The following is a 19,654-nucleotide window of genomic DNA, read 5'->3' as shown; positions in this document are numbered from 1 at the left end:
CTACCATTTTATTTTGTGTTCTCCATTGTGTTTTCTGTTTATGCCATACCAGTAGCCAGGGGGAGGTTAAGAGGGTTTGGAAGAACCCCCCTTGAAAACAAATAAGCACTGTTAAAGGCAATGTCCAATTTTGACTGTTAAAGTTGAGTTTGTAAGTCCAACAAACCCCCCTTTGGAAATTCCTGGTTACGGGCCTGTCTGCAAACATACTTGAACCTTAATATTCTTCAAATAAATAACTTACTGTATGCAAAGATGTTGAGAAGGACAATAATTTTTCAAAAACACAAACTTGATCTGTAATTCAATTATTAAACTTAAAAATGTATGGCCAAGGACAGATGGTTTGCCAAGTTCAGCGTGCATATTATGGACCAGTGTATTGCCAAGGAAAGAAGTACCACCAAGGACAAATGTATTGTCAAGGACAGACACATAGCCAAGTTTACATGTACTACAAGGACATATATTGGTTCTTTTTTTTTTTGCCTGAAGGTCAAATAAACTGTGAATGATACCGTATAGCGGATTATTTTCGCGGGGTGCAAATTTTCGCTTATTTTCGCGGATAGAACAAAATCGCCAAAATAAGTTCCGCCAAATTAAAGGTGTACATACAAAGGTATGAATACAAGTTTTTAATCCGCCAAAATATTAACCGCCAAAATATTTCGTATACCTTGTTCAATGAAAATCGCGAAATTTTACACCAGCGAAAATAACCCGCTATACGGTATATGATTTGCCCAGATGAGATGTAGAGCTAAATACAGATGCTTTGCTAAAGACTTTAAGTGAAATGTACTGCCAAGGTAAGATGCTTTGCCAAGGTCAGATGTACTGCCAAGGACAGATGCTTTGCCAAGGTCAGATGTACTGCCAATGACAGATGTTTTGCCAAGGTCAGATGTACTGTCAAGGACAGATGTTTTGCCAAGGTCAGATGTACTGTCAAGGACAGATGCTTTGCCAAGGTGAGATGTACTGACAAGGACAGATGCTTTGCCAAGGTGAGATGTAGATCCAAGGACAAATGCTTTGCCAAGATGAGACTTACTGACAAGGACAGATGCTTTGCCAAGGTGAGATGTAGTGCCAAGGACAAATGCTTTGTCAAGGTGAGATGTACTGACAAGTACAGATGCTTTGCCAAGGTGAGATGTAGATCCAAGGACAGATGTTTTGCCAAGGTCAGATGTACTGCCAATGACAGATTCTTTGCCAAGGTGAGATGTAGAGCCAAGGACAGATGTTTGCCAAGGTGAGATGTACTGCCAAGGACAGATTCTTTGCCATGGTGAGATGTAGAGCCAAGGACAAATGCTTTGCCAAGGTGAGATTTACTGACAAGGACAGATGCTTTGCAAAGGTCAGATGTACTGGCAAATGTAGATGCTTTGCCAAGGTCAGATGTACTGTCAATGAAAGGTGCTTTGCCAAGGTGAGATGTACTGCCAAGGAGAGATTCTTGGCCAAGGTGAGATGTAGAGCCAAGGACAGATGTTTGCCAAGGTGAGATGTACTGTCAAGGACAAATGCTTTGTCAAGGTGAGATGTCCTGGCAAATGCATATGCTTTGCCAAGGTCAGATATTCTTCCAAGGACAGATGCTTTTCCAAAGTGAGATGTACTGCCAAATACAGATGCTTTGCCAAAGTGAGATGTACTGCCAAGGACAGATTCTTTGCCAAGGTGAGATGTAGAGCCAAGGACAAATGCTTTGCCAAGGTGAGATTTACTGACAAGGACAGATGCTTTGCCAAGGTCAGATGTACTGTCAAGGAAAGGTGCTTTGCCAAGGTGAGATGTACTGCCAAGGAGAGATTCTTTGCCAAGGTGAGATGTAGAGCCAAGGACAGATGTTTGCCAAGGTGAGATGTACTGTCAAGGACAAATGCTTTGTCAAGGTGAGATGTCCTGGCAAATGCATAAGGTCAGATATTCTTCCAAGGACAGATGCTTTGCCAAAGTGAGATGTACTGCCAAATACAGATGCTTTGCCAAGTTGAGATTTTCTGCAATAAACAAGTAATTTGTCAAGATGAAATGTACTGCCAAATACTGATGCTTTGCCAAAGTGAGATGTACTGCCAAATGCAGATGCTTTGCCAAATACAGATGCTTTGCCAAGGACAGATGTACATGAAGGCTTAGGACAACTGTATTTTCACAAGGCCAAATGTACTGCCACTCCTAAGGACAGTTGTATACTGTAAACCAAGTAATTTTTGTGAGCGATTTATTTTCACGACTTTCCTTGAGTAAAAAAATATCAAAAGATATAAATCATCACAATAATTTCAAACTTCACAGGCTCTTCCAAATTATTTTTCTACATCAAGTGAAACTATCGCAAATAAAAGAATAAAATCACTACAAACTATGCTAGACAGGGCTAAACAGGAAATACGTAGCCATGAATATAAGTTGGTATACAGTAGTCATCAATATATAAGTCATGGTCAAGTGTTTTGCCAAGGACAGATTGATTACTGAAGGACATATCTATTGCCATGACTATATAAGTTGGTATACAGTAGTCATCAATATATAAGTCATGGTCAAGTGTTTTGCCAAGGACAGATTGATTACTGAAGGACATATATCTATTGCCATGACAGATATAATGATCACAATAATCTTCTTACCTTTCTAAGTGTCCTTGAATAAGTCACCTTCTTTTAATAGGACTGGTGATCTTCAGCTTAATGAGTCCTGAAAAACAAACCCTTTATCACCATAGACTTGGTTTAAATCCTTTGATGAAGTCTTGATTTTCAGGGGAGCTAACTGTACAATCCAAAATCACTGTTCTGCACTTTTACTCAGACTACAAAGAGAAAAAAAAATACTGCATTATGATTTAATACAAGAAATAAGGTTTGACTACGGTCTGACTATGCGGTATGGGCTTGGCTCATTGTTGAAGGCCGTACAGTGACCTATAGTTGTTAATGTCTGTGTCATTTTGGTCTCTTGTGGACAGTTGTCTCATTGGCAATCATACCGCATCTTCTTTTTTATATAAATTTGATCATGATGCTTTAACACATAAAACCAACTTCATATTCTTACAACAAATTATCAATCATAGCAAATGTAGAATTCTGAGTTGAAACCTTATATGCTAGGGTTGTCTTAATCTTGCAATATAGTGAATAGTTTTACTTTGTGTTGAAAGCATAACTGTGTCTTTAAGATCATGAACAACAATAAACATGATAAAAGTGCTCTGACCTTTAGTTCTTGGTTTAAGTACAAAAAGGGCAGAAATTCAAGTTAAATGTAAAAGCTTATGGATTGCCGAATGAATGTCATTTGGTGATGGGAAAAGCTTACATCATGCCTTTAGCCATGTTAGCTAGATAAACTTAAACCGTGACAACATAATTATAGGTCATATCAAGTAGACCTTCAGTTACAAGACTAAGTTTTCTTCCAAATAAAAACCTAGATCAAGAAAATTTGACTGATAGGAGTTTCTTTAAATAAAATCCCTACTCATTGTGGCAATAAGCAAAACAAGATATCTTGCTATTATTTCTAATTAACACCTGGATTGAACATTTAGTAAGGATAAAGTTTACATCATCCCATTAGCAATGCATGATGTACCTTAAAAATGTGAAAATAAATTAAGGTCATATTAAGAAGAGATTGACCGTCAGGAGTTTTCTTTAAATAAATAAAAGCCTAGCTAGATTAAGAAAATTTGACTGATAGGAGTTTCTGTAAATAGAATCTTCACTCATTGTTGCAGTAAGCAAAACAAGATATCTTGCTACTTTTTCTAATTAACCTGTATGTTCTAACACCTGAGCATCATCAATATCATTGTGACTGGGTATTAATCAGAAAACAGATATATTATATGTTAGATCTTCACATGGCATATAAAGCTCATATTCCTTAGGTAAGTGTTCTAATATCCCTTGACTCATCAGGCAAAGTAGATATAGGCCAAACACCTTGAATAAAGAGCCAGTATCCACAGTGGTGGATCCAAGGAGGGGGGTGTTCCAGGGTTAGAAACCCCCTTTTTGACAATCAATGCATTTGAATGGGGACATTATAGTTGGAACCATTACCCTTTATCGGAAAGTTTATCCTGCGTAATGGGTAACCCCCTTTTTATCCTATGGCTAGATCTGCTTTGAATTACCCTATTTCCAACATAATTATTCATAAATAATTACTATTTCCATATATGTTTCATCTTGGTTTTAATTCAGTTCATACCTCCTTAATTATCAAGATACATTAGGGTACCTGAATGGTACATAATTCAACCTTATTTTTAATTCCATGAGGACTTCGATCATTATTTAGATTTGCCTTCTTTTGAATTCTGCATATTTCCTTAAATTTTAGGGAAATTACAATAAAAGATTTTTTTACGGTCATTAATACTGGATGAAATTTCTAAGGTCTTACATATATCTGTAAAAAAATCTATGGACATGTGGATGAGTCAAACTAAGTATTCTGACTATATATAATGCTTATTCTAGGCGTAAAATTAATCAACTCAAACTTGAGTTACAAGACAACAAATCAAAGGGCAAGAACTCATCTGAATTTACTTCCAGACAGGAGCATTTATGGGCTTTGAATTGCAAAATCCTCTTCTACTGAATCTCTGACAAATTTAAAATGTCACCAGAACTGATTGAAAAAAAATACCTTATCAATTATCACTTTAATACTTGTTCATAATGGCTTGAATTACTAATTATTTTTTTAGGACATATATTTATCGCTATTTTGAGCATTTTTTCCTTTAATCTTTTTTTGAGATCATTTTTCATATAAAAAAATTGCTACTCCCTTTAGATGGAAAACTATGGCTAGAAACTAAGGAGGCACATGGCGTAAAATAGCAATAAACAGATAATCATTGGTCATCTCAACTTGATTGCTTTTCTCACTTTTGCTGTACTGGCTCAAGCGAGAAAATCAATCTCGTTGAGATGACCAATGATAATCTATTAATATATATATACTATATAGCCTGCTTTAAAATAACACATTAGACTACAATACCCTAGGACATAGAATAAACATCCATTATCACATGTCATACAATGTATGTGTACTTTTAAGATGTAGGTTGAAAAATGACCTTAGTATGAGTTAAAGAATGATCTTAGTAGGAGTTAAAGAATGACCTTAGTATGAGTTGAAGAATGACCTTTAGTATGAGTTAAAGAATGACCTTAGTATGAGTTAAAGAATGACCTTAGTATGAGTTAAAGAATGACCTTAGTATGAGTTAAAGAATGACCTTAGTATGAGTTAAAGAATGACCTTTATGAGTTAAAGAATGACCTTAGTATGAGATAAAGAATGACCTTAGTATGAGTTAAAGAATGACCTTAGTATGAGTTAAAGAATGACCTTTAGTAAAAAGTATTGACTCTCAAAATTATACATGGGAGTTTGCCAATATCTATTTTTTAGAAATTCAAAAATTTCACTCTTATAACATCTGCCTGACAAGGTGAATGTCAGATCTCAAATTTGGGACAAAAACAATCTTTATAATAATAACTGTTCTCTTAAATGTATGTACCGGTATGTACTGGGTTGAGTTCAATATTGTAGCAGCTACGTAGTGGCTACCTAGCTGCTATCAATATCTATGTAACGACTAGTATATAGTTACACGTTCAATAGTCAACATCTACGTAGCACTACGTAGCTGCGAAGATATTGAGTGCAACCCATGTAAATTCCTCCGTTGTCTGAAGCACACCTCAAAAGCTGTGACAGTACAGTGGAATCCAAAGCAATTTAAGTGTTATATAATACCCTTTAAAAAATACACTCCCTATCAGGATTAATGTAGATGTGTCACTTAAACAACAATTTTTTACAAGGACAATCAAGGCCAACACAAAGGGAGTGCTAGGACACTGGGAAGTCTAATATTTAAAGGTGGAGGAAACTGGCAAATACACAGAGAAAACCTTACCATCCCTCTGATGTTAAACTTAATCCTGGGTTATTTCAAGACCAAGCTCAATACTGTACCTTGTACATTAAAGCTTGGTACAAACTCACAATCTCAGAATTCTGACACTCATAAAAAGACACTGGCTTGTGTTCAATGTAGAAAATGTATTTATACAACTTTAAAAAGTCCACCTCAATCACCTAGACTCTCTCTCTATATATATATATATATAATAACTTTATGATATAGGTTGAAGACTTTACATAGGTACTTAAACCCTGTTGTCACTATCAAAGTTAACTTGGTCAAACGTTTTCTTTGACCATGTTGACCAGGTAAACAGGACGTCCATATTATCTAAGACTCAAAAATTTTCATCAAAAACTTGGTTCAAGTCAATCGGTGGTCAAAGAACATTCTGCACTATAAATTGATAATTATTGCCAAAGTCTATTCGAGTTTCAAGAAAAAAGTGAGAGATTCTATACATACTCGTCATTCTGCAAAGTTTTGGATCAAAGTTTTCTAGGATATTTATCATTATATTTTTTTATAGTCGAACAGATGCCTGTAGTTAATAAAAATCAAGGACTTTTATAGATGTAGAAGTTATAATTATATATCAAAGTTTAACAAATTAAAACTTGTTATCATATTTGTTCAGCAAACAGTTTCTGAAGTAGTATTATTGTCATTATAGTTTAACCAACATTAATAATCAATTGAATGTAAAGCTTAATTACTTTGAAGCAATATTTCTAACCACAGAAACCTAATTGATTTAATGAAAATTTATATTTTATAAAACATATAGAATTAAACAAATCACTTTTATCTACAAATTAATTAAGCGTGAAGTAATTATTCTAAAAACGTAGAGGTCATTGACAATTCAATCACGGAGCAAGTTAAAACATATTCAAATTCCCAATCATGTATTTTTCCATAATTTTTAAGAAATTTAAATTGAATTAAAAAATTGTTCATTCTTATCAGTGAATCAATTCTAATTCAAATGGATTATAAAATTTTATTCAAATTGTTTCATGCTTGAAACTCTTACTGTGTGGATTCATTTAATTTTTAGGGTAAATGCTTGTTTTTCACCGATTGAGGAAAAATGTATTTTCATGGATATTTGGTTACATGGATTTGCCAACATCTACAAACAATTATAGCATATATAAATTTAAGGCTTCGATGATTGAGGAAAACAAGTTTTAAATTTTCGTGTAGTACTTAAAACATGGATTTGCCAACTTCTACAAACAAAAATATATATATAAAATTTATGCTTTATTATACATTTATATTCTTTATTGACTAAACAGATGAAAAGCATGAAAATTTATATTTATAATTTTTTTTTATATTGACAACATTGTGACCGAAAAGGATTCATCTCAAATACCCATTACTAATTATTAAATGATTAGAGAAATTAATGTATTAATTAATTACGTAGATTAATCAATCAATTAAACAACCTGAATGTGTTTCATTTTATATACATATGTGCAAAAATCAAAAGTACAAATGAACTCCACCCTTCATATGTGAAAGGTGTATAAACTAAAATATAATTACCTCAAATTTTAGAAAATGTTTGTTGAATTCAGTCCATAACATCCACACTTCATTAATTTTGAATAAATTCAGAATTCGGAATAAATGTCATATGATATAGTTATTATTTGACAATAAAACTACCAAATTAGGTCAATCTCAAAAGTTCATTCACTACAATTTAATATCCAAGGAGAAAGTAATCAATATCACACTTCAATTAATTAATTAATTGATTAATTGATTAATTAGTTAATTGATATATAAAATCAATAAACATCCACTACAATTAAAGTCAAGTGTAGAAAAAAGTTGAAGAAACTAACTCTGACAAGTTATATCCACATAACTGTCCAACATAACTTCAGAATTGTAATAATGTAACTAAAAATAGAATTCTGAACAAAATAATATTGCCTTGAGTCATTCAATAGTTGGTCAGTCTAACTCCAAGGTCTGGTGCCCTGTGTTAACCGCTGGATGACCCTTTGTATTACATCACACTCCTAAACTGGGGCACCCTAAAGGATGTTATTTAATCTAACATGAACATCAGTTAAAACCTTTAGGGTATAATAAATACAAGGATATGTGCTACATTTATCAAAACAATCAGAAAACTAATAAAAAACAATAAAACTGATTAATTCTATTGGTCACAAATATGAAAATAACTCTACCATAAAACATAGTAAATTTGTGGTTAAGTTTGATTACTTTAAATTGCTTTGTTTATCTAAATGATTTAAAGTAAATGCAATTGAAAAGAATACATTTCTTTTTGTTTTCAATTACTTTTTTAATAAATAAATATTTGATTCATTTTCAATTTAAATCAATGCCTTGTGGTGTGTGTGTATTTATGTTGACTTCTCTCAATGTCAATCTACCTAATCTGGTTTAGAAATTAAATGAAAGAAAGTACATTTATTCTCCGCAATAGTACACAATTTATATCCACATTTATCAAGCGGACATAAAGTTAACATGGAAATTCTAACATGTAGCTTTCAAGACTGTATAATGGATTTGAAATCTAAACAATATTTGATTAGGCAGCAACCATTTGATTTTCTGGGGGGGGGCTATGGTTTTTTTGGGAAAAAAAAGTTTGTTTCCAGGTTTTGGTGAAAAAAATAATTTGTTTTGGACCCTGAGAAAAAAAATTGTTTGTTTTACCCTCAGCTGCCACTATATGTAATGCTTAAGTTGAAAGAAAAAAATTGTTTTCGGTTTGTCGCTAAAAAAATAGATTGTTCTTCGCCGAAGGCAAAAAAAAAAGTTTGCACAGAAAAAAAAACCATAGCCCCCCCAGAAAATCAAATGGTTGCTGCCTTAATTTCATTCTTTTTTTTGCTTTGAATCTCAATGAGTCCCTAGGTGCCCATACAGGAACTAATTTCACTCCTACACACAGATTTATGTATGTTTCCAAGAAAATACTATATTTATTTGTTTATTAATTTATATGAGGTGAAATCGAAAATTGGGAATCTAATATTCAACAGTAAAACCATCATCCCAGACTTCAAAACTTTTCTCATGAATTGAACAAAACAGAAAACCATAAGCTGATCCAAGAAACACCACCCCCCCCCCCTTTATTGTTGGAAAAATTTGGTTGGTTATATAGGGAATCAGAGAAGTATGACTAGCCCCCCTTACAAAATTTAAGTTCTGGAACCGCCACAGAAAACTGCAGCAGTGGGTCATTTTTTTTTTATAAAAAAACATCACTTTAAACAATGCTTTCAACTAACATAAAGCAAAAATATTATCAGATCCTAAAATCTGCAGCTCTTAAGTAATATTTTTTGGGTTGATAAACTAAATCCATTTCAACTGATTTTTATAGTTTGATTCTAATTATGTTGTGCTGTTAGGCGTTTCACCACTGTCCACAGTCTGGGGAGGGTCTAAGATTGTGTCTACTAACATATATATCCTATAATTCAGTGGGTCGTGTCGTTTGTTGTTGTACTTCATTATTTGTTTTTTTGTTTATTGTTTTATACATAATGACAGCTAGCTAGGCTATATTTATAATTAATTCGTATTTCAATTGTTTTTCATTTCAAGGACTTCTATAACATGTTATGCAGTATAGGCTCAACTCATTGCTGTTAGCTGTATAGTGAATATACTACTCAGGTATTAATAAAAAAAGAAGATGAGGTATAATGGCATTTGAGAGTTATAAGACAACTCTCCTGTAAAATTAAAGAGACCAAATGACCAAAAAAAATAAACAGCTATATATATAATAATAGCTAGGTCACTGGTCACTTACAGCCTTCAACAATGAGCCTAGTCAATACTGTAGGAATTTCCATCTTTTTTTTTATAAATTCACATTAACAACCTGCATGTTTACCCTATCTTCCTTTTTTCATTTTATCCAACAATTCGAAATGATTTATCGGTTAATAATATGATCCAAACATTTTTTACCAGGATATAAAATAAGTAGATGTGCGATATGATATATCTGCCAAAAAATGAGACAACCAGCCATTTATAACTTAGTCCAAATGACAGAAATTCTATCCATTCGTTATATGTGTTTGAGCTTTTGATTTTGCCATATGATAATAAAGACTTTCTGTTTTTTCAATTTTTAAAAGAGTTCAGTATTTTTTTATCTATACCTTTTTAACACACAATATGGTGTAGGTTTTGCTCATTTTCAAAGGCAGTTGAGTGCCAAAAATTTGTTTACATCCTTGAATGGTGGTCTCTGGTGGGAAGCTGTCTCAACTGGCATTCATACTATAGATATCCCTATTTCATATTTATCAAAATATTTTCATGAATGTCCTTGTATGTATTGCCAAGTCTTGGAGTTTTGTATTCATAACATGTTTAGGGATGTCATGTTAAATGTACTGTCATGTAAATTTGACATAACATATTTTATCCGTAGGTCCTTCATCAACATGATTCCATAATTTCGATCAGTCAGTTCTGTGTGTATATAATTTTTCCTGTGATACCAATTTTCGTGGAATTGGTGGCTACAGGAGAACCACAAATTTAGATGTACAACGAATTACAAATTTTCCATAGCAGACATAAACAACAAAATCATGAAATTAAATATTCATGAAAATACAAAATTTCCTGAGTCCCCAAACTTTGTTACCCATGCAAATAAATAAATAAATAAAATCTTCTTATTTTATATTGACAACAAATAATACATGAGCTTCGTGGGGTAGAAATCAGTCTGTAATTCAGTGAAATAAAATTGAAAATGGAAATGTGGAAATGTGTCAAAGACACAAATAAAAACAGTAACAGCCCGACCAAAGAGCAGAAAGTATACATGTACATGTAAAAGACTTTGATTGATTTGGAATATTCAAATACGAAATAAAAGATGGATTCTTTAAATAGATCTTTCTTGTCTGTTTAATAGGATTCTTATTACAACTCAAATTTCAAACAGTTACGTAATATGTCTGTCTGATTATTATATACAGACTTTGCAAAGTGATTATTTTAAACAGAAATAAGTTGAAAGGTGTACCAACTTGCATTTGCTGTGTTCAGAAATCCAGTTCAAAATAATCATAGTTATTTAATAGATAACAAAAGTTTCCAAAAATTTTGTCAAATACAATAAACACCACATGACACTAAGCCACAGTATCATCCCACTCCTAAAACAAATGAAATGTACAAAAAAAAAGCACAAATAACAATAAACAACACATTGTACAGCTAGCATTGCCACTTGTTTATTTTCAGAAATTTTTCAAGAAGATCTATTTGAAGAATTAATATTATATCTAATCTCATTATAACGTTAACATCTATATCTCTCCTTTTAGGACTTTTAGCATTGACAGCCTTATTTGTCAGTTCTCTGATGTAAGATCAAGACAATTTTAAGTTTCTTGTAGACAAAAACATACAGACAACAATTAACAGCTCACTGTACAGATACTGAGATCTTCTTTGTTTCATGTGAAAAAAAAATCTAAGAAAATATATTAAAAGAATAAATATATTATATCAAAGCCCATTATAAAGTTATATAACATTTCTCAATTTAAGCATTGACAGCCTTATGTCAATTTGACAATTCCTGTGATGCAAATCACAATAAAAAAAATATTATGTTTCTTTAAACAGCACTATATACTGACTTCTTTGTTTTTAATTTGAAAAATAAAATCAAAGAAAATCTATTTTAAGAATAAATATTATATAAAATCCCATTATAAACTTAACATCTCTCCATTTAGCATTGACAGCATTATGTCAATTTGCCAATAAGTGTGATGCAAATCCCAATCAAGGAAAATATTAAGTTTCTTGTAAGACAAAATCTAATATAACCATAAGACAATTACAACAATCAAAGGAAAGCTGCTTTGATGTTCCAATAAAACATAAAAAGGATTACACCACATCAAGTCCTACTTCTATCAGAGTATCATTCTCCGTGATTATATTGAGAAATAGGCATCAGCGTTATCATTTATCATAATAATTGTATATATTTTTTTATAAATGACAGATTTTTCTCATAAACCATATAATGTTGTAATTTCTCTTGGAACGAATCTGGGCCCATTAACTTGAATGAACATCAAAGGACGCTGAGGGCATTGACCGTGCACCCAATGGATGTAAAAAAAAAACAGAAAAAGAAGTCAGGGTATTCAATGTGGATCCAATCCAAGTAATTTTTTTATTGTTAGTAACTGTATAAAGAAAAGGAAAGAATGTATCATTGTTTTAATATTAATTCGGCTGTTAGTTTTCTGAATTGTTTTACCTTTTCATTTCAGGGCCTTTTAAAGTTGACTTAATTATACATGTACATTATAGGGTTTTCTCCTAGTTGAAGGATGTATTAAAAGTGCCTATAATTGTTTATCCACTTTATTTGAATTTGATTTCCATTTTTCTGTGTTTTAACGACACTATTAAGCACCACTTTAGGGCTATTTCTAGTGGTCAGATTTTATAAGTGAAAGAAGCTGGAGTGCCTGGAAAAAACACTGACCTTCAATAATAAAACTGAAAATCTTAATCTGAGAGGAGTGTATAGCACAAGCAGGGTTCCAGTGTATAGCACAAGCAGAGTTCCAGTGTATAGCACAATCAGGGTTCCAGTGTATAGCACAAGCAGGGTTCCAGTGTATAGCACAAGCAGGGTTCCAGTGTATAGCTCCAGCAGGGTTCCAGTGTATAGCAAGAGCAGGGTTCCAGTGTATAGCACAAGCAGGGTTCCAGTGTATAGCACAAGCAGGGTTCCAGTGTATAGCTCAAGCAGGTTTCCAGTATATAGCACAAGCAGGGTTCCAGTGTATAGCACAAGCAGGGTTCCAGTGAATAGCTCAAGCAGGGTTCCAGTGTATAGCACAAGCAAGGTTCCAATTAATAGCTCAAGCAGGGTTCCAGTGTATAGCACAAGCAGGGTTCCAGTGAATAGCTCAAGCAGGGTTCCAGTGTATAGCACAAGCAGGGTTCCAGTGTATAGCTCAAGCAGGGTTCCAGTGAATAGCTCAAGCAGGGTTCCAGTGTATAGCACAAGCAGGGTTCCAATGTATAGCTCAAGCAGGGTTCCAGTGTATAGCACAAGCAGGGTTCCAGTATATAGCTCAAGCAGGGTTCCAGTGTATAGCACAAGCAGGGTTCCAGTGTATAGCTCAAGCAGAGTTCCAGTGTATAGTACACGCAGGGTTCCAGTGTATAGCACAAGCAGGGTTCCAGTGTATAGCACAAGCAGGGTTCCAGTGTATAGCACAGGCAGGATTCCAGTGTATAGCTCAAGCAGGGTTCCAGTGTATAGCTCCAGCAGGGTTCCAGTGTATAGCAAGAGCAGGGTTCCAGTGTATAGCACAAGCAGGGTTCCAGTGTATAGCACAAGCAGGGTTCCAGTGTATAGCTCAAGCAGGGTTCCAGTATATAGCACAAGCAGGGTTCCAGTGTATAGCACAAGCAGGGTTCCAGTGAATAGCTCAAGCAGGGTTCCAGTGTATAGCACAAGCAAGGTTCCAATTAATAGCTCAAGCAGGGTTCCAGTGTATAGCACAAGCAGGGTTCCAGTGAATAGCTCAAGCAGGGTTCCAGTGTATAGCACAAGCAGGGTTCCAGTGTATAGCTCAAGCAGGGTTCCATTGAATAGCTCAAGCAGGGTTCCAGTGAATAGCTCAAGCAGGGTTCCAATGTATAGCTCAAGCAGGGTTCCAGTGTATAGCACAAGCAGGGTTCCAGTATATAGCTCAAGCAGGGTTCCAGTGTATAGCACAAGCAGGGTTCCAGTGTATAGCTCAAGCAGAGTTCCAGTGTATAGTACACGCAGGGTTCCAGTGTATAGCACAAGCAGGGTTCCAGTGTATAGCACAAGCAGGGTTCCAGTGTATAGCACAGGCAGGATTCCAGTGTATAGCTCAAGCAGGGTTCCAGTGTATAGCTCAAGCAGGGTTCCAGTGTATAGCACAAGCAGGGTTCCAGTGTATAGCTCAAGCAGGGTTCCAGTGCATAGCTCAAGCAGGGTTCCAGTGTATAGCACAAGCAGGGTTCCAGTGTATAGCACAAGCAGGGTTCCAGTGTATAGCTCCAGCAGGGTTCCAGTGTATAGCAAGAGCAGGGTTCCAGTGTATAGCACAAGCAGGGTTCCAGTGTATAGCACAAGCAGGGTTCCAGTGTATAGCTCAAGCAGAGTTCCAGTGTATAGCACAATCAGGGTTCAAGTGTATAGCACAAGCAGGGTTCCAGTGTATAGCACAAGCAGGGTTCCAGTGTATAGCTCAAGCAGGGTTCCAGTGTATAGCACAAGCAGGGTTCCAGTATATAGCTCAAGCAGGGTTCCAGTGTATAGCACAAGCAGGGTTCCAGTGTATAGCTCAAGCAGAGTTCCAGTGTATAGTACACGCAGGGTTCCAGTGTATAGCACAAGCAGGGTTCCAGTGTATAGCACAAGCAGGGTTCCAGTGTATAGCACAATCAGGGTTCCAGTGTATAGCACAAGCAGGGTTCCAGTGAATAGCTCAAGCAGGGTTCCAGTGAATAGCTCAAGCAGGGTTCCAATGTATAGCTCAAGCAGGGTTCCAGTGTATAGCACAAGCAGGGTTCCAGTATATAGCTCAAGCAGGGTTCCAGTGTATAGCACAAGCAGGGTTCCAGTGTATAGCTCAAGCAGAGTTCCAGTGTATAGTACACGCAGGGTTCCAGTGTATAGCACAAGCAGGGTTCCAGTGTATAGCACAAGCAGGGTTCCAGTGTATAGCACAGGCAGGATTCCAGTGTATAGCTCAAGCAGGGTTCCAGTGTATAGCTCAAGCAGGGTTCCAGTGTATAGCACAAGCAGGGTTCCAGTGTATAGCTCAAGCAGGGTTCCAGTGCATAGCTCAAGCAGGGTTCCAGTGTATAGCACAAGCAGGGTTCCAGTGTATATCACAAGCAGGGTTCCAGTGTTTAGCACAAGCAGGGTTCCAGTGTATAGCTCAAGCAGGGTTCCAGTGTATAGCACACACAGGGTTCCAGTGTATATCACAAGCAGGGTTCCAGTGTATAGCACATGCAGGTTCCAGTGTAGAGCACAAGCAGGGTTCCAGTGTATAGCTCAAGCAGGGTTCCAGTGTATAGCACATGCAGGGTTCCAGTGTTTAACACAAGCAGGGTTGCAGTGTATAGCACAAGCAGGGTTCCAGTATATAACACAGGCAGGGTTCCAGTGTATAGCACAATCAGGGTTCCTGTGTATAGCACAAGCAGGGTTCCAGTGTATAGCTCAAGCAGGGTTCCAGTGTATAGCACAAGCAGGGTTCCAGTGTACAGCACAATCAGGGTTTCAGTGTATAGCACAAGCAGGGTTCCAGTGTATAGCTCAAGCAGGGTTACAATGTATAGCACAAGCAGGGTTCCAGTGTATAGCACAAGCAGGGTTCTAACTCACATTAGAAATCCATGCTGACCCAGGCTAGGGATTATAGTAGCAACTACTTAGACCACTAGGCCACAGAGGCCCTTCACTTCATTTGAAATCTGGTGTTTAATACTTGTCTCGAAAAAAATATAAAAAATAAAAACAAGTAATTAATTGAATCATTTTGAGAAAGAAATTGAAATAAAAAAAATTACCATAAAAAAATGTGGTATGATTCATGAAACAAAATTCCACCAGAGACCAAAAGACATGTTTGCAAAGACTTTATTTCATGCAGCAAGCAGGTCTTATGCATTCACCTAATAACTTCAAAGAAAATTGTAACTCCACAAATCATATTGAATCAAATTGTTATTATGCCAGACCCTTAACAGTTTATAATTCCTCCAGTTTATAATATATAAAAATAGTTTTGAGTGGGAGTCAGATAAATCACCAGCACTTGTTGTCAATCATCATTCAATGGTTATCTGTAAATAGCTCCATATATTATTCATATATTTTAAGCCTGAATCTCAACAGCAAGATCATGAAATACTATATGGATCCATTCTGGAACATACTATAACAGGGATACGACTGTCCCAGATTCATTCAAATATGAATAATAAACAGTCTGTCCCAAGTCAGGAGCCTCTGGTCTTTGTAGTCTTGTATTATTTTAATTTTAGTTTCTTGTGTACAATTTGGAAATTAGTATGGCGTTCATTATCACTGAACTAGTATATATTTATTTAGGGGCCAGCTGAAGGAAGCTGCCGGGTGCGGGAATTTCTCGCTACATTGAAGACATGTTGGTGACCTTCTGCTGTTGTTTTTTCTTAGTATGGTCCCGTTGTTGTCTCTTTGATATATTCCCCATTTCCATTCTCAATTATATTTCTTTCAACCAATGCTTAATTTTACTTTGTATACAACTTTCTTTTTACAATGTTTTAGTTTTAGTCTAAAGGTGTCATTGTATTTTACATGAAATGGTTGCCACTGGACATTAAGAAATTTTAAATTATCCCAAGCTGGGACTTATGATGACCTAATAGATCAGACTACAAATATAAGTCTAAGATCAAAGTTTAATTGCAACTGTTAAATTTTTTATATCATTAACCAAAGCTATGGAACTATTATGTATAAGTTGTCCTTAAATAAAAGTCTTTGGCCCGAGTTGAATTGCAATTGTAGTAATTTCTTAAAATTTTGAACTTTTTTGTCTCAAAATAATAAAAAGATACGAAAACAGCACTTATAGCAGGCTATTATTTGAACTTTGAATTATTTTCAATAATGGAATTTGCATAATTTCTTATTTTTAATAAATTCATGATGATTCTGTAATTTAATGTTCTGTGCTGCACACAACACTTTCTATACAAATTACATTATGTAGAAAGTGTTATGAACCGCTCAAAACTTTATAATACCAAATAAACATGGAATTTATAAAAAAAATTAAAGCTCAAGAAAAATGCAAATTCCATATTTAAAAATAATTCAAAGTTCAAATAATAGCTAGCCTGTTACTTTATAAATTTCATGCTTTTGTGATCACTTTTCTGGATTTACCTTCATGAAGAATAATCAAAGCCAAATATAAAGATAAATTTAAATCAATATGGTGGTAACACAGTATATTAATCAAGCATCAATTTATAGCAACCAATCAAAATCCATTAAAACTGTGTTGGAATCACCTGATTAGGCCCCTTTGATCCTTTCAAGAGTCTTTTATTGAGGTTAACAACATTTAAAGCATTGACACTGCTAAGTATATATGTCAACCTTCTAATCTTAAAGTATATAGTTAAGGTTATTTATTTGACATATGGTAATCTATTATATAGAATGGTCAACAATCTCACTGAAGGTCAAGCACAGAGGATTAGACTGACCATTAGATCTATCACTGACCAATGACTCAAATAGCAATGAATGTCTGAAATATTTGTTTATATTTGTCAATATTGGTATGAACCAAAAAGATAAGATTAGCTAGTATTTGAGAAATTATGTTGATACTTAATGGAAAAATACTGACCACAGGAATTTTTGTCCAATTCATGTTAGCATTACATCTATAGTTGTAAAGAGCGCAGAGACAGATCCAGGGATGCAAATCTCAATAATGGTAAAAATAGTAGAAAGTTTTTTTGAACAATTTTATGCAAATTTAATTTATATGTTTTGTTCTATTCATTATGTAATTGCCTCTATCAGTGGAGCTGCTATCCAGGAATTTTCATATTGGGGGCCCACTGACTGCCTTAGAAGGGGGCTGCTCGAGTCATGCTTCAGTAATTCCCTATATAAGCAACCAAATTTTTCCCAAAAAATAGGGAGCAAGAACCCCCTTGAGCCCCCCCCCCCCCTTATTTATTCGCCTCTGTCTATTATACTGGAATTTGCCACTATATAAAGGACTATACAAATACTGTAAACCAACTTATTTTCGTGAGCGATTTATTTTTCACGACATTCAGGAGTATAAAAATATAACGTGAATATAAATCGTCGCATATATGTTAAACTTGGATCTTTATTTATCAAACTACATCAAGTAGTTAAAGAAAATCGCGAAATTAAGTAGCCGCTAAGTGGACTAGAAAGCGTAAAACGCGAAATAAAGTATACGCGAAAATAAGTTGGTTTACAGTATATCATCAGTCAAAGCTGGGACTATCATCCTGACACTGCACATTTCATGGGACTATATCATATACATTCATTTATGAATTTGGTTTCTTTTATACTTGGAAGAAGAAGAAAGATCAACAATATACTGTACATGACTAAGAAGATATATAAATGTTAAACAACTCAACAGTCCAGCAATACACACAATCTACATTAGGGATCTACAGAAAAAGAGAGAAGTGGGCCAATTATAATAATGGTCATACAAAATGAAGACCATCCCATCAAGACCTTCCAACATGATAGAAAACTAGGCCATCAATATGTTATACAATTTAACCAGAGGCATATTTAGGGGGGAGCAGGGTGCCAGACCCCTTTTTGGGGAAAAATTTGGTTGCTTATATAGGGAATCACTGAAGCGTTACTGGAGAGGCCCCCTCTTAGGTCAGTCAGTGGCCCCCCACTTTCCTGGATCCGCCACTGTTAACAGTCTTTAAAGCAATATATACACACTCTACACGATAGAATTTTATCCATAAATGTTATACAGATAGGTGGTACATGGTTTGTACATGTAGGTCTGCCATCTGACCTGGAGCGTTACAATATACAAGTCCAGTAGATCTTACCAAGGACTACTAAATTACTTGGGGTCTGGACTGGATTTACAGACAAGAAATTTAAGGGCCAATATGGTCATACAAAAAATGAAGAATACAGAGGCATAACCCCTTCCATTCAGACCCTCCGACATAATAGAATACTAGCCATAAATGTTATACAACTAATAGTCCAGCAAAATACACAATCTACATGATAGATATTTAGCATGTTTAGCCATAAACATTGATAAATGTTGTACAGATATCAAGAACATAGGTCTGTACATGGGAAAGGTCACGTAGGTCTGCCATCTGACCTGGTTACAATATACAAGTCCAGTAGATCTGACCAAGTATACTTTGACAATTCATTATACATTACATATGACTTTGTGATTGTCCATGTTATATATGTGACACTTTTCATCTCTCAGTCTAGTAATAAATGTATTAATATAAGGTGAATAAAATGCTGTAATTATTTGATTAGCATGAAAGTTCAATGCCATTTTTTTTAATGTTGAAAAAGGACCGTATTTTGACAGAATGTTGTCTGTAAATTTTCTTTAATACATTATTTTTTCTTTTCATGTATACATGGAAGTGTGTGGGGTGCCTGGTGTGCTCCAAAATGATTTTGTCTCCACTATATATAACCATCTGACATATTTCTTAGTTCCTTAAAATATTGAAGGACTGCAATTAGGCTATGGAATTACCCTAAATGACCCCTTATTTGTACATGTTAGACCTTAAAATTCAAATAATCTAAAAAAAAAAAAAAACAATAAGTCTGTATCAAATTAATAAGGTATTGACCTTGACCTTCAACCTCTGAATATAAAAGTAACAGATTGATCTGAATATAAAAGTAACAGATTGCTCTGTATACTGACCCTGGGTAATTAAACCCTCATCTTGAAAATGAATATGGCTTTTCTTAAATTAAATAATCTAATTTGGGATGTAACATAAAGTCTTATGGTTGTC

General features: G+C 34.8%; 1 long non-coding RNA gene across 1 annotated transcript in view; it reads right to left on the bottom strand.

Moving 5' to 3' along the window:
* The window catches only part of LOC134695481 (uncharacterized), a 46,037-nt gene that overhangs the window by 12,583 nt on the left and 13,800 nt on the right, over positions 1-19,654 (bottom strand). Inside the window, exon 2 of the long non-coding RNA XR_010102773.1 lies at positions 2,649-2,830. This is a non-coding gene — a long non-coding RNA (uncharacterized LOC134695481). The remainder of the gene's footprint in view (positions 1-2,648; positions 2,831-19,654) is intronic.

The sequence above is a fragment of the Mytilus trossulus genome, chromosome 13 (assembly GCF_036588685.1).
Source record: "Mytilus trossulus isolate FHL-02 chromosome 13, PNRI_Mtr1.1.1.hap1, whole genome shotgun sequence".
Classification (NCBI taxonomy): domain Eukaryota; kingdom Metazoa; phylum Mollusca; class Bivalvia; order Mytilida; family Mytilidae; genus Mytilus; species Mytilus trossulus.
Note: the sequence above shows the minus strand (reverse complement) of the source record. Positions and strands in the feature narration are given on the sequence as shown.